Source organism: Oxyura jamaicensis, chromosome 4, assembly GCF_011077185.1.
Source record: "Oxyura jamaicensis isolate SHBP4307 breed ruddy duck chromosome 4, BPBGC_Ojam_1.0, whole genome shotgun sequence".
In the NCBI taxonomy this organism is placed as follows: Eukaryota; Metazoa; Chordata; class Aves; order Anseriformes; family Anatidae; genus Oxyura; species Oxyura jamaicensis.
The window spans coordinates 4,226,392-4,240,727 of record NC_048896.1 but is presented as its reverse complement, the minus strand read 5'-3'; the positions used below and the strand labels follow the sequence as shown (position 1 = coordinate 4,240,727).

The 14,336-nt window shown below is 35.5% G+C and overlaps 1 long non-coding RNA gene across 1 annotated transcript in view; it reads left to right on the top strand.

Moving 5' to 3' along the window:
* The first annotated feature begins 11,637 nt into the window (after positions 1 to 11,637).
* LOC118166111 overlaps positions 11,638 to 14,336 on the top strand; it is an 11,420-nt gene continuing 8,721 nt past the window's right edge. The window contains exon 1 of the long non-coding RNA XR_004750355.1: positions 11,638 to 11,771. This is a non-coding gene — a long non-coding RNA (uncharacterized LOC118166111). The remainder of the gene's footprint in view (positions 11,772 to 14,336) is intronic.

Here is a 14,336-nt window from a genome sequence, read left to right as displayed (position 1 = left end):
TCTTCTCTTCTCTTCTCTTCTCTTCTCTTCTCTTCTCTTCTCTTCTCTTCTCTTCTCTTCTCTTCTCTTCTCTTCTCTTCTCTTCTCTTCTCTTCTCTTCTCTTCTCTTTTCTTCTCAAGGTTGTTTGAAAAGAACGCTAGTATAAACCACTCTGTAATCTTCTTGGTAACTGCATACTTTTATAGTGCCTGCTGGGATTCAGCTTGCTAGATTTTTTTTTTTGATTTTTTTTTAAGAAAGTACCTCTTATTTGAAGTATTTAGTTTAATATACATGGAATATTGAACAAATATAAATCTACTTATCATTAAAATGTTTGGTTTTGAATCATATCTTCAAAAACAATATGAATATGATGAAATAAATTCCTCTTTCTTACATTTCTTCTGGATACAAATAGAAAATATCTCCCCTAAAGAATGAAATTTGCTTCACAAATGTACATAGAACTGGAATTTTACCTGCTTATGGTAATAGATATTAACTGCTTGGGGATGCACTTTTAAAAGGCAACATAACTCTATATTTCCCTAATGCTAAAATGCTGTTACTGAGATCTGTTTCTAATGTGTTTGGGACCTTTTTATGCTTTTCACTCTAAAGCTTTTTGTTTCTTTGCTGCTGCTTGCCCCCTGCTGTTTTTGCTGTTGCTCTCTGAAAGAAAACCTAGGCAACTGCATTTCTTTGATTTTTATATATATGTATATATACACACACACTTTAATATATATATAGCACACACATATATATAAATAAATGTATATGAAATATAAACATGTGTGCGTTGAAATACACGTCACTTTGCATAAATATGTATATGTATCCATAAATAATGTAATACTTAAGCTTCTTCTCACTAGACAAATACTGTCAAAAATAAATGTAAAATCATTGATGCTGGTTTGAAATCAAATAAGATTTTCCTGTACTACACATAACAAAGACCCATAAGTCAACTAGATTAATACACATTCATTAGTACAGAAGTGCTATGTGGTAACCTTTTAAAGAGTTCATTTAAAAAAAAGATGGAAATCTGTTACAACAAAGTGGGGATGTTTTTCCCTATAGTCTCACTGATGAAAACAGAACTGAAGTCTTTGCTGTGCTGAAAAAAAATGCATGGGTACAGTGACAAGTGGCATTTCCACTATGAAAGTTTGCTACTGGCAAAGAAAAAGAGGTAGAGGAAGAGAAAGAGAAACAAAAAGGTACTTTTGCAGTTGTTTTGTATTGATTAGGCAGCTAAATAAACTCCTTTACTTAACATAATAGCAATACCAGAGCAATTTTTTACTGTGGACTACTTGACAATTTTTGAGTTTGTTTTGCAGTTCCTGTTTTTGACCCCAGCCTACAAATCATTGTCGTATTATGGGATCTATCTTCCTTAGGTCATAAAAATGTCAGACCTAGATAATATGGGTAGAATAAACAGGTTTGACCATTGCAATTTGCTAGTTATTTTAGGTTTTAGAGAGAAAACATCTTTCACACAGAACTGTGTAGGATTTCCTTAGTCTCCTCCTTTCTAAAAGCAGTGTTTATGCCCTATTATGAGAACATTGTCTCTTGAATAATACTAGTGAGTTCACATATTAGCACATCATGTGACTACGTTCTGGAGAAACCAATTGAACATGTATCAGCTTCAAAAACAGCTTTTGTAGATAGAGATGTAGAGTCTTCTTTAAAGACTTATTCTACACAGTTGCATTTGGCTTCAGTACAGGATTCCCAACTCTCTTCACTGTTGGTGCTTGAATTCCTACATAGTGCCCTGAGAATTCCCTTGACCTTGCCAATAGCCCACTGCTGTTCTCATCTGAACGTGTGTAAAAAGTTGGTGAAGTTCTTCACAAGTAACTTCATAACTTAAGAAATTCTGAAAGTGTTTATCTAGAATATAAATCTATGCATAACTATTTATATGTCAGGAATTTGTTTGGTTATGTACTCTTGTTTTGTGAACTTAAACTTTCTATTTGTTCTTAAGTCACTGTTTGATAGAAATACACAACTTTCTTTTAACATACCAAATGGCATTTATTGTTCATAGAGGAATAGCTAAAGTTTACAGCTATATTCACAGGGTGTCGAGGTGTTTTTTCTTACATGTCTGTGAATAAGGAATTGGTGTCGTGACAGCATGTAGGGTGGAATGGCCTCAGAAAGGGAACCATACCACCAAGTGGTGTGAAATCTCAAATTTATTTGTCAAGTGAAATGGTCGTAGTGGGAGATAATTTCTATTCCTCCTTTTCTAAGGTTTCTAGTCTGTTATACTCACACACTTCACACTCTCACCAGTCAGGGCCCCTGCCCTTCTGGTCCAGGTTAGGCAGACTTCTTTGCACTTTGGGAACATGACAGTCACTGACAGTTCAACGCTTCTGGTGGTCTGGCCTCTCCATCACAGTTCTACCTCAGTCTCAGATTTCTACATGGTATAAGGTGTTCATGTGTGGAGATGGGTAATTATGTCTTTTTTTCAAAATAGTTACAAAATATTTTGATGGAAAATTTGGAACTGATATTATGTGAGACAAACATTGGTTCTGGATCCTGACGGTAGCCTTAAATATTATAATAGCAGACATGTTTTTTAATTATTTTTTTTTTTCACTACAAAAAAATAAGAGCTTCTCAGGTAATATATTCTCTGCTTTTCATATTTTTGAATGTGTTTTTTTTTACATTATATCTAGCCTTGGAGACAGCGTTCTGAGCAATCTTTCAATCAAATCCCCCGAGAATTTTTATTTTTTCCTCTTAACCTGATTTCATCTTTATGGAAGATGAAACTCCTGTGCACAATCACATGTGTTAAAGGAGTGAGAACTACAAGACATTTACTGTTATGATACACAAAAAATGCATTAAGGTTTGGACGTAAACCTGCAGGAAGGAGGTGACTCATCTTTTAGTCACCTTGTTTTGAACTTATGCCAGGACTCCATATTGCAAAGTATAGCACGCAAGTTCAGCTAATGTCTGGAGACACTTGGTGGGAGTAGCAACTTTTAATTCTGGATTTCCTGTCTTTGGTGGGTTTTAGTCTGACCACTTATGTTATTTTAATGGAGACATTTCTATCTAATTTCCTTTGTTTCTTTTCAAACCATTAAAAAAAAAGGTTGATATTAATATTGTATTATGCCTGAGACTTCTTCAAACGTGATCAATGTTAATGGGATCATTGAGACTCTTCTCTAGAGATCAGAATTACCCTTTAGAGCTGCTACAGATCGTGTTTTCCTTGAATGCTAAATATGAAGCATAGCATACTGTGGTTCACTTGTGTCATCAGTGTCAAAGGTGCTTTAATATTCAGATCATTGATGTTAGAGACCACTAACTTAAAACTTTTTTACTATTAAAAAACAACTGCTCCACCATGGTAGACTCCTGTGGAATATTAAACTGGTTTTGAAAGGAAAGAATTGGAAAGTTGAAAATAATTGAAATAGTTGAAAGTACACTAAGGTTTTGAAATATTATGCAGTAATAATAAACAGATTTTCATAAAGTGTAAGAAAAGAGTGTACCAGCTGTAGAAGGTGTGGCGCATTTCTGCTGTAGCTCAACAAGCTGTACTATATCTTAACTCTTTCAAGACAGCAGTTTCTCTCTCCTGAACAGCTACAATGCTATTATATTTCAAGAATTCCCTTTGGAAGTCAACAGGAACTGTAAGAGAGGTTTTGAACCCTCAGTTTAAAACACACAGATAAGATTGTGCTCCATGGTTTGAGTGCAATATCTGTGTGTCTCCTCCTTTGGTGTTGTTAAAGAGGTTTTCAATTTCTTGTTGTCTTCATTTTTCAAATTAGAAAGTGTAACATGAGTAACTCCACATGTAATAATCAGTTTTGAATTAAGAATGAAGTAGAAATATAATTTAATCATCAAAGGTGTTTTTCCTAGGAAAACCGGTTATACCTATGTAGTTCATATATCACTTGGCCAGTGAGATTTGCACTGGTTTATGGAGGATTGCCATTAAGTAAGACTGAACTATTAGGGCATTCGTAATTGTGTCTAAAACACAACTTTTAAAGAATATAAGAGGAAGAATGTGAAAGTAGAAGTCTACCCACATCACATGGGAAAAGAGTTTGGAAATGTTTTCTGCCAGTCTGCAAAATGGGTAGTTGTGTTCTGAATTGCTAAATTTTGAGAAGCATTTCCTCCTGGTGGCACAAGTTTGCAAGGAGAAGCTTTCAGAAAGGCTCCCTGCAGGTCTATGCAAACCCCAAAGCATCTGCCTGGGGCATGTGTGTGTATAGCAAAACTGCAGAGGGCTAGAAGAAAGCTGTGGTACAAGCCTCATACCAGATCAGTATTTTCCTTCTGTTTACCATCCACAGTATATATAAAATATTTTTATGGTCAAATGTCTTCATGATATAGAAAAGCCACAAAAGTTTATATTCATCTTTCAGTGATGCAGTAGTTTTCAGGTTTTTGAAACCAAGTCCTATTTTCATGCCCATCTCTTTTAATGAGGGCATTTTTTTTTCAGGGCTGGGCTAGCTTAGAAGCTGAGACAGCGCAGCTGAGCAGCACTGAGCAGTTTCCATTTGAAATGAGGCTGTTGACAAAAGTTTAAGGGAATTGAAATGAAGTTTGAAATATCCTTCCTGCCTTCACCAGGATATTTGGAAGCCCTAGGGTGCTACAGACTGTGAAAGATTAGTAATTAGAGGCTCACCTTCTGTATACTAATGAAAGGCTCAGGACTAAAGCTTTTAACATTGAAGGGAATGCTACATCCTGAATTTTTTACTTTGAGGTTTTTAGAAAAACTAACTGTGTCAGAGGGCATATCTAGCAAGTTATATTAAGAAAGTGACAGTTGTTTAAACACATAGACAGGGTTTGAATGTGTGCTGTGCAAATCACTTCCAATGTGCTTTATACCTAGTCTACAGCAGCAGAGCTGTGCCCGTGCTGGGCAGCACCCTCTGACCCTGCCAGTCGTGTACAGGTGATGGGAAGGGGGGATGTCCTGTGGGGTGCTCTTACTGTCTTTTCAGTCTATAAAAATCATGTCCCATCTGTCAGGAGATAGAATTAGGAATGGAGCAACATTTTTTAAAACATGAGCTGATATGATCCCTCACGGTTCCCATGAAATCACTGAATGCCTTTCTTCACTGAATTTTTGGCATTCTCCGCAGGATTTGACAACATTCAAAGAAAGTCTCATACAGCACCTCTCTGTCACATGTATTGGTGGTTTCAATTTGAACCCCTCCCTCCCCCCTTCCTGTTTTGCCTTGGCTGTTTTCAGGTAAAGAAAAAAATAGACTAGTCACTTAAAAATAATTCAGCCAGGTGTCAGTGAGATTCATCTGTTTATAAACTTCAGGTATTTGTTGTGGACTATTGTGAAATTTCTACCCGTACTTCATTTTGACTTCTAATACACTGAAATATATTATTTCTGCTCAAGTGTTTATATAAGGATTGCCATTTCAAGAGCTACATTTTCTGAAATGCAGGTTAAAATAAACTTACCATGAAAGTGACTGTTTTGATTGGAACATACATTTCTCCTTCTAGAGGAGAATGTCACGGTCTCAGATGGTGAGAAGCTGTTGTGGTTTAACCCTGCAGACAGCCGTTTGCTCACCGCTCTTGCCTAGTGGGATGGGGGAAAGAATTGAAAAAAAGGTAAAACTTATGGGTTGACATAAAGACAGTTTAATAGGACAGAAAAGGAAGGGGAAATGGTAATAATTTAAAAAGGGATTATACAAAGCAAGTGTTTCACAGTGCAGTTGCTCACCATCTGCTGCCCAGCCACTCCCTGAGCAGCGGCCCCTTCCCTGCCCCTCCCCTGGCCAATCCCCCCAGCTTTGCTTATGTTTGTCATTTTGTTACTGCTCCGCACAACATCACATGGCATCTGACATCCCCTGGCCAACCTGGGCCAGCTGTTCTGCTTGAGCCTCTTCCCGGCTCCTTGTACGCCCCTGGCCTCCTTGCTGGCAGGGTGGTGTGAGAAGCTGAAAAGCCCCTGACTCTGTGTAAGCACTGCTCTGCAGCCACTAAAAACATCAGTGCGTTATCAGCATTATTCTCAATCTGAATTCAAAACATAGCACTATACTAGCTAGTAGGAAGAAAATTAACTCTATCCCAGCCGAAACAAAGACAGAAGTCCAAAGACAGACCATACCGATGCAAAAATAGTTTTTGTTAAAGCGGCAGTAAGTTTGCTGCCCTACAGGAAAACTTTTCTCATGAACATCTTCAATCTGGTATGTTTTCGTATATCTGTTTGGAGAATGAATATAGCTATATATGTGAAGAGAAGAGGAATTACGTATTTTCGCTTAAGAGACAGTTGGTGTAGTGACCTCTCCTTTCTCTTTCTGCTGGCCACAACAAATGCTTGGACATATGAGAGAAAATATACTTTTCTAGCTCAAGTGTGGAACTCACTTGCTTCTTCCCAATAATAAGCAAAATGGAGAAACCTAAGTCCTTCTGTTGTGCTGCTGGGTGCAGTAGAGAGGCATGCCACCCCTGATGTGGGATAAAACACAAGATTTTACTCTACCCCAGTTTTAACAGCTGCTTCAGAGATAAAGCAAACAATTCACACTATGTATGGGAGGAGCAGTAATTCATTATCAGGTGGAAAATCTGAGATGAGACAGGTATTAAAAAGGAAAGGCTAAAAGCAGGATCACATTTTTATTCTACTGTCTTTCCATACAGGTCATAAGAGGCAGTCCATTCACTCCCTCAGTACATCACCAAGTTAAATATTCGCACAAACATATTCAAAACTACTCTTTCTCCGTTTTAATTTTATGTCAATCAGTGGTTATTGAAATAGTCTAAATCCTTACAAAAACAAGTTCTCATGTATATTGAAATGCACCTTGATTTGTCTGCTGTGAGAGCGTCTCAGAAATCCTTGTGGTGTGTGTGGATAGTATTATAAATAAAAAACTGTATTTCCAGGGTAGCTGGCTTCTCTAGCCTTTTTCCCCACAGTGCTAAGTTTAGTATGTAGAGGTCCAAGGCTTTTTCATTTGTATTAATACAAAAAAAAAAAAAAAAAAAAAAAAGTAACCATGAATGTTAATGGAGTTAATTACATTCAGATCAGTTAGATGCAGGAAAACAAAAAGGACATTTTGTGTAAGCAAAAAATTAGCTCTGGGAGTTTCTGAGTAACAACAAGACTTTGAAGATAAAGGGCCAAAGACTATATTACTGAGCTCTCACTTTTCAGGAATAACATACAAAATGTGGCAGGCTGATGAGTACTATAGAGATCTAGAAAGAGGACTAAAACTGAAGGAATCTGTAGGGTATTTAGCAGTGCCAAAAGAGGAAAGATCTCTAGTGGTCACCTTACCAAGGACTTCTAAGTATTTCCTCGAGGCTCAATCATGAAATGTTTTTGTCCTGCTCTTCTTATGATCACAATCTAGCTATTAGTTTTAGTAATACAAGGCTTTGGAGAATAATCAAGTTGTGAAATGTTGTTTCTCCTGAATCCAATCCAGGAAAATGTAAAAGCCTACCAGGAAACATATCCCTTACCTGGAATATTTCAAGATTGCTTCAGTAGGGCTAAAGGAGCATTTCCTTAGTGTCTTCGAGAGACAGAACCATTTTACCCCTGGCTTTGGTACCTTCGTTTGAAATAAAACCTCTAAATCAAAATTTAGGAAGGGAGTAATTACTATCACTGAAGGCAATCATATGTGAGTTGTAATAGGATTTCCCTAACACTATGAATTATATCATATATTATTACTTCAGAACACAGTCCGTGAAGAACTTTCCAGGAAGAATCAAAATTAATTTATAAAATCCGTAATTAAAATGTTGAGGATTAAATCAGTGCTTGAGGTCCTCTATGACTGCATTAACCTTCTCTTCCATTTTTGCATAATATTCATATTACTCCTCTCTTTCCTTAAATATGGCTATCAAAAAGGGAGAAAAAGATTTATAAGACATTAATTTATTCTCTCTTCCTTGATATTCCCGTAAAATTAGGGGTCTCGTTAATTGTCTTCTCTCTGAAAATTTCTGAAAGTGATTATAAAAGGTAAATTTAGTAAACTGCAGAACAATCAAACAAAAAAGAACCAGAGTACTATATATCATCTAGTTTATATATCAGCTAGTTAATATTTAAAAAGATTTATTTTATATGGGCAATGTGGAGCTCCTATAAAGTTGACAGAAAGCACCTGGAGCAAGGGGTAGAAAAAGGATTAATATTTTCTGGATGATTGAGAACTTTGGGCATACCAATCTACCTGTCTTATCCCTCACTTTTACACTTCACTTTTACAATTGTGATGAACCATTTTTTGATGAAAGTTTTAATGTGTATGATGTGGATCTATATAATGTAATATGCAAAAATCTCTGTATATCCATGTAAGTTTTTCTGTTGAGTTTAAAGTCCCCACTCAGCCCTGATTTTAAGCCTATGAGTATTTATTACCCAGCATACTTCAACAGGCTTCTGTAATTGTCTATTTCGGAAATATCTCACAATATGCCAACTGATCAAATAATGTATTTCATGTCAAAAGGAGAGTGTTCCATGTCACCTTTAAAAGACTTTCAGGAAGTAATTTACTACGGAGAGCCCCAAACTGGATGTTCTGCTCACTGCTAAGTGCTATCATGATAGCCCCATTGCTAATCATAGGCAATACCAACCCTCCTTACACTGAGCCTGGGTTAAACAGAATCTGAATCTAAGCCACTTTTGAGCTGAACAAAAAACTTCTGAGTAGATTGGTTTAAAATAATTAATTGAGTAAAAATCATTAGTCAGGATAGAAAACACTGAGATTTGATGGTTAGTGAAAGATACTAATTTCAGGGGAAGCAATCCATACTTCAGTGCACACTACCTGATGCCCAAACATAAAAAGATGCTTGGAAACTCAATTTTGGCTGGGTGCATAATGCCTTTCAGGCATGTCAGTGACCAATTCCCAGGGCTCTGTGATCAGCAACTTTGAGAATGCTGCACTATTTAGGATGTAAAAACTATTAGAATGGGAGTACATTGTTCTTGCTCTTTTTGCATATGTTTCATTATTTCTCTGCTTCCCTCCTTTTTATTTCTCATTGCTGCCAGAGCCTTTCCAAAGGGATAAAAGGAATGGTGAGTGGCATCTTGTGGTTCTCAGCTTTACCATGTGAGTGACTCAAGCATTAGGAAAGTTAGTGCCCTAACAGTTGGCAGTCTCCCACCTCAAAGACTGAGCAATTTAGTATAATAGGCTGAGCAGCCTCAGCTACCATTGTGTCTGGGATTTTGCCTGAACTGTTAAATCTAGGACTTTCAGTTGGCACTCACTGTGTGCTGCCTTTGGGTCAGCTGTGCACATGTAATTTGTATAAACCACATTTTACAAGCTTTAAATGAGTTGTGGTCTTGCAAGATTAGAATAGATGAGCACAGCTCTGCCTAGATGTCATTGTGAACTACTTTAAAAAATATCCTGCATATATACATAAGTAAAATAGGACAGGAAAAATAGTGCTAGATAAAATATTTTTTTTCATTGATGCCTCAGTTTCCATTTTAATTTTACACAGGACAGGATTACGACAGAGCAATGGAGTTGTGTTAAATAATGAAATTTACAAATATATTGTCAGTGGTAAAATTCCATAATTTGACTTTATTAAATATAGACTATTTCTGACAATGTCATTTAGGTTCAACTATAATACTTGTAACTTACTCTCAGAATAAAGATATTTTTAATCATGAATATAAATGATTGTAGGCTTTTCAGAGGCAGGAAAACAATTCTAGAAAGAAGGCCTTCACAAAACTGGATTAGCCTCAGTCCTTTACCTGCTCTGGCACTGTGTCAGTATCAGATAATGTAGAGGAAGAGACTATACAAATAGTGTTATACAAACATGTAGTATCTAATCCTACATTGCTGAATTGAAATATTTTATTTGGGATTTTAGCAAATCTACTAATAACTTCATAAAGTTAGATTTCTGCTACAGATCTGCTCTTTTCATCATCTTTCAATTTTACATTGTCTGTATTCATATTTTACAATGTATTTTAGCTTAATTTTGGTGAAGAACATAACCAGTTGCATATCTTTAAAAGAATGCTTACACTCAGAACTAAAATTGGTTTTAAATACTCCTTTAGAGTATTTTTTTGCCCCCCCCCCCCCCCTTTTTTCCATGAGATGTTCTGTACAGAATTGTTTTTGTAAACCTAGCAGCAAACCTAAATGGTGTTTTTAATGTTACTAAGCCATCCCCTAGCATTCATGTAGATTGTAAGGAGAAGAGCAGAGTCTTGAAAATGCTATATTCTCTATCCAGTGCATCTAAAGGAGTACTTATATTTAAATTTTGTTTCATCCTCTTAGTATGAATTCATGTCATTACCAAAGGGTAAACAAAAACAGATGTCAGGCTTACTTTAGAAAAAGTGGTGAGCTTGCAGTTAGATATTGAAGTGAACTCCTTCAGAGAGGAGGGTTTTGATATACTTCCGTCCATCTCTTTCAAACAGGTATTTTTATGCTGGAAATATCTTTAGTGCACTTAATGCTTCATAAAAGTAAACACCAAAAAGTAAAATAAATAAATAAATAATAGTGGAAATACCAACTCCATTAGGATGAAGAACTCTGAGAGTATCTGGTTATTTAAGGGTATTTGTTTATTAAGAAGTAGAGAAAAAAGAACATCTGGCCATTAAAATAAGATGAGCAGGCTATGGAATAAATTTATACAAATAAGCCTAGCTTAAAAAGCAGAACAGTTGTGTGCTTTGCTACTAAACAGATTTTGTGACAGTACTGCAAACTTGCCAAGATATTAAGTAAATGAAAGCCAACAATCAATTCATAAGTACATACCTTAATGACCTAAGAGTATTACAGGCTTACAGAGGAAGAAAGCTTATAAAAGTACTGACTTTCTCCTGTACTTTGAAAGACATTCAGGTGAGATAAGAGTTTTTTTACAATATCAAAAGATAATACCTCAAAAGAAAAATAGAAGAATTATGTGAATGCAAATATGCAGCAAAAGTTTGTAATATAGGCTTTCATTGTTTGTGTTATTATAAGAGATGGCATTTTGTACACATCTACCAGGAGATATGAGACATTCTCATATACAAAAGGTGTTCTATAAGAGCACAGTCAATGAAACAGAGTTCGTATTTACAATGGATATAGCATTTTCTCCATTCTTAGTATAGAGGTAAAGTATTTATCAGTTTAAAGGTATGTAGGAAAAAGTCCCATTTTCCTGGAAAACTATTCTCAGGTGCTAACAAGATAGAATGTTCAATATTGAGTCCATGTCTGTTTCATCTGCTTGGAACCTTCAGCTCCATCCCCTTCTGCTGATTATCTACACACACACACTCTCTGTCTTAGAGATCTAGGAATGATGCAGTGCATAAGGGATACTAGGCCCGTGCTATGCAATGTTTATGGGACCAGCCTCCATGGTGTACTTTGTAGGAGAAAACCCTTGGGTGATGTTAGACACACTGCACCTGGTACCCCAGGTGTCTCTCCATAAGGTGAATAAACATAGCTTGAAGCAGCTGGTAGGTGCTGAGAACAACATCACAAGCACTGATTTGCCTTGTTATCTGCTGAAGTTATCCTCTCTAAAGAGGTAGAAGAAACTTTTCAACAGTGGCAAAACATATGTCATTATAATGAATGGAGCCAGTCATGCCTCCATTGATAGATATGGAGAGATTTGGGTATCTAGTGCTCTTGATAAGCTTGACTCAGCCTCTCAATGGCACATGTGCTTTTTTTTTGTACAAAAGAAATCAAGTTATATGAAAAATAGCAAGGCATTTGAAACAATCACAATTTAAAGAAAATCAATGTTTCTTTCATTAAAGAAATATTTGCCTTGAGGCCACTGACTCAGCGATGAAAACCTTAAACTTAGAATATTCCATAACTGACTCAGCGATGAAAACATTAAACTTAGAATATTTCATACTTACCACCTAAAATCACTGATGATTTTATGGGTTTTGTAAATGACTAACAACAAAAGAGAAAATTCTGGATAATCCTAAGCTATCAAATATTGAACTGGATATCTGCTTGATACTCTGGTAGAGTACATACAAAAGTGTGTACTGCAATTTTCTTATTAACTGAGAGCCATGAAGGATGCTTCCTATTGTTTCAAACTGTTTAAATAGCAAGGTCAGAATCCCATTCATCTTACTAACCTTACTGTGAATACTTCAACAAGTAACTTGACTAAGCAGCATCTAGGATTCTTGAGAAACGGAGGGATTGAGTGGAAATAGAAATGAAATATCTTATTTCATAGAAGACTAATAACATTCAGATACCTTGTTCTACTGTGTTCCATAGTGCTAATTTATCTATCAAAGAGCGGGATGCAGTGCAATTAAAAAGTGATTAAGAAAGCAAACAAAAACTTCTGCTAACAAATTGCATCACTTTCCCACTAAATATTTAAATTAGTCTTCAAAGGCTCTTCTTAGCTGAAGCTGTTGTCAAATTCTGCATATTTGTCTAGGGAGAGAGAACTGAAAATCAGTGAATTGTTTCAAACTATCAAGTGTTATCTCAACATATAATTCAGTCTTTCTGAATTAAATACATCTCCTATTATGTTAAGTTTCATACCAGATTTTTTATATACAATGCCATTTCCTGGAAAAAATAACTTTCAAGAAAATCATTAAAGGATCAGTAGTATCCGTTAAATGAAAATAATTCAAGCTAGCTCTCACAGAGGCTATTGACAGAGCTGGAGGCTGACAACCAGGAATACATATCCATTATGGAGCTTGATTCAATATTTAATTGAATGCCAAAATAAATGGCAAAAAACATCCATGTTGGGGTTTTCTTGTGTTATCTGATTGTTTTATCTTGGACACCTGCCTTAATTCTTCATCCTTCTTGCGTCATAAGGGAGTGTGATTTTTATATTTGGATTAGATTTACAAACAGGTTAGACAGATAATATTAAAGGTCTAGATAGTAAACTGGAACACAACTTACTTACTCCAAAAGTCTGTACTCAGTTGCAAGTTGAACATTTCCCAGGCCATATTTGGAGGAAATCAACTCTTAGGGTTTGAGTCCTCGTCCAAAGGGCAGTGAAATCAGTGAAATTATTGCTCATGAGAACAGAGTGGCTTTGATCAAGTTCTGCAGTTCCACAATAATCTAATTTACAGATGTTTCAGAAATTATTTCTTCAGATTCTTTAGGAGACAATTGTTTAGTATCACTGGGCTCCGAAGACAAATAGAAGCGAGAGATCACAAATACCTCTTGATGAATAGTTACACTGTGTTAGCCTTGTATAGCCATTTACGTAACAGAAAAATACAGCAGATTAATTATAAGGATTATATAAAACGAAGGTATTGGAATAATTTTTTAAAGTTCAATTTTGAAAATTGCAAAAAATAAAATCAAAATAAGAAGTACTTACTGTAGTGTCATTTTTCTCATGAAAGAGTATGTTTTTGCTGTTGTTATTGTTTTGTTTTGTTTTGTTTAGGAAACTTCTGTACTCTTGGAGACATTAGCCAAATGAAAATCAAATGCTCAGAAGCTACAAATTAATAAATACAAGTATTTCCATTTTAGTTCTGACATTAAATTATCGATTTATTATATTAGGAATTATTAGTCATATCAGCAATGGTGTTTATATGACATAGTGCCAATTTTACACAAGTAACGTAATATAGCTTGTAAAACACTGCCTATTTTTTATTTCTAATCATTTTCAAATTTTATAAAATGTTAAGAGAAGTGTAGGAAATACTGCAAAAATCCATTACTACTGTAAGTGTATTTGACCTTGTATTGGAGTCTTTTTCTTGAAGTTTACTAAGGGATAAAACTCTGAAACAGAATTTATGTAAGCAAAGAGTTAACTTCTGGTCAAGTATTTTTCTCCTTTATGGCTTCTCCCCAAATGAATCATAGAATCATTAAGGTTAGAAGAGATCTTCAAGATTATCTGATCCAACCATCACCCTACTACCCCACTAAACCATGTCCCTAAGCACCAGGTCCAACCTTTCCTTGAACACTCCCAGGGACAGTGATGCCACCACTTCCCTGAGCAACTCATTCCAGTGTCTGACTACTCTTTCTAAGAAAAAATGTCTTCTAAAATGCAGCAATTGCTTTTTCAGGTTTTAATGTAACTTAGAAAATAAAAAAGATACAAAAAATAAAAATATTCAGTATTGATTGCATAGTTTATTATTATTATTATTATTATTATTATTATTATTATTATTATTATT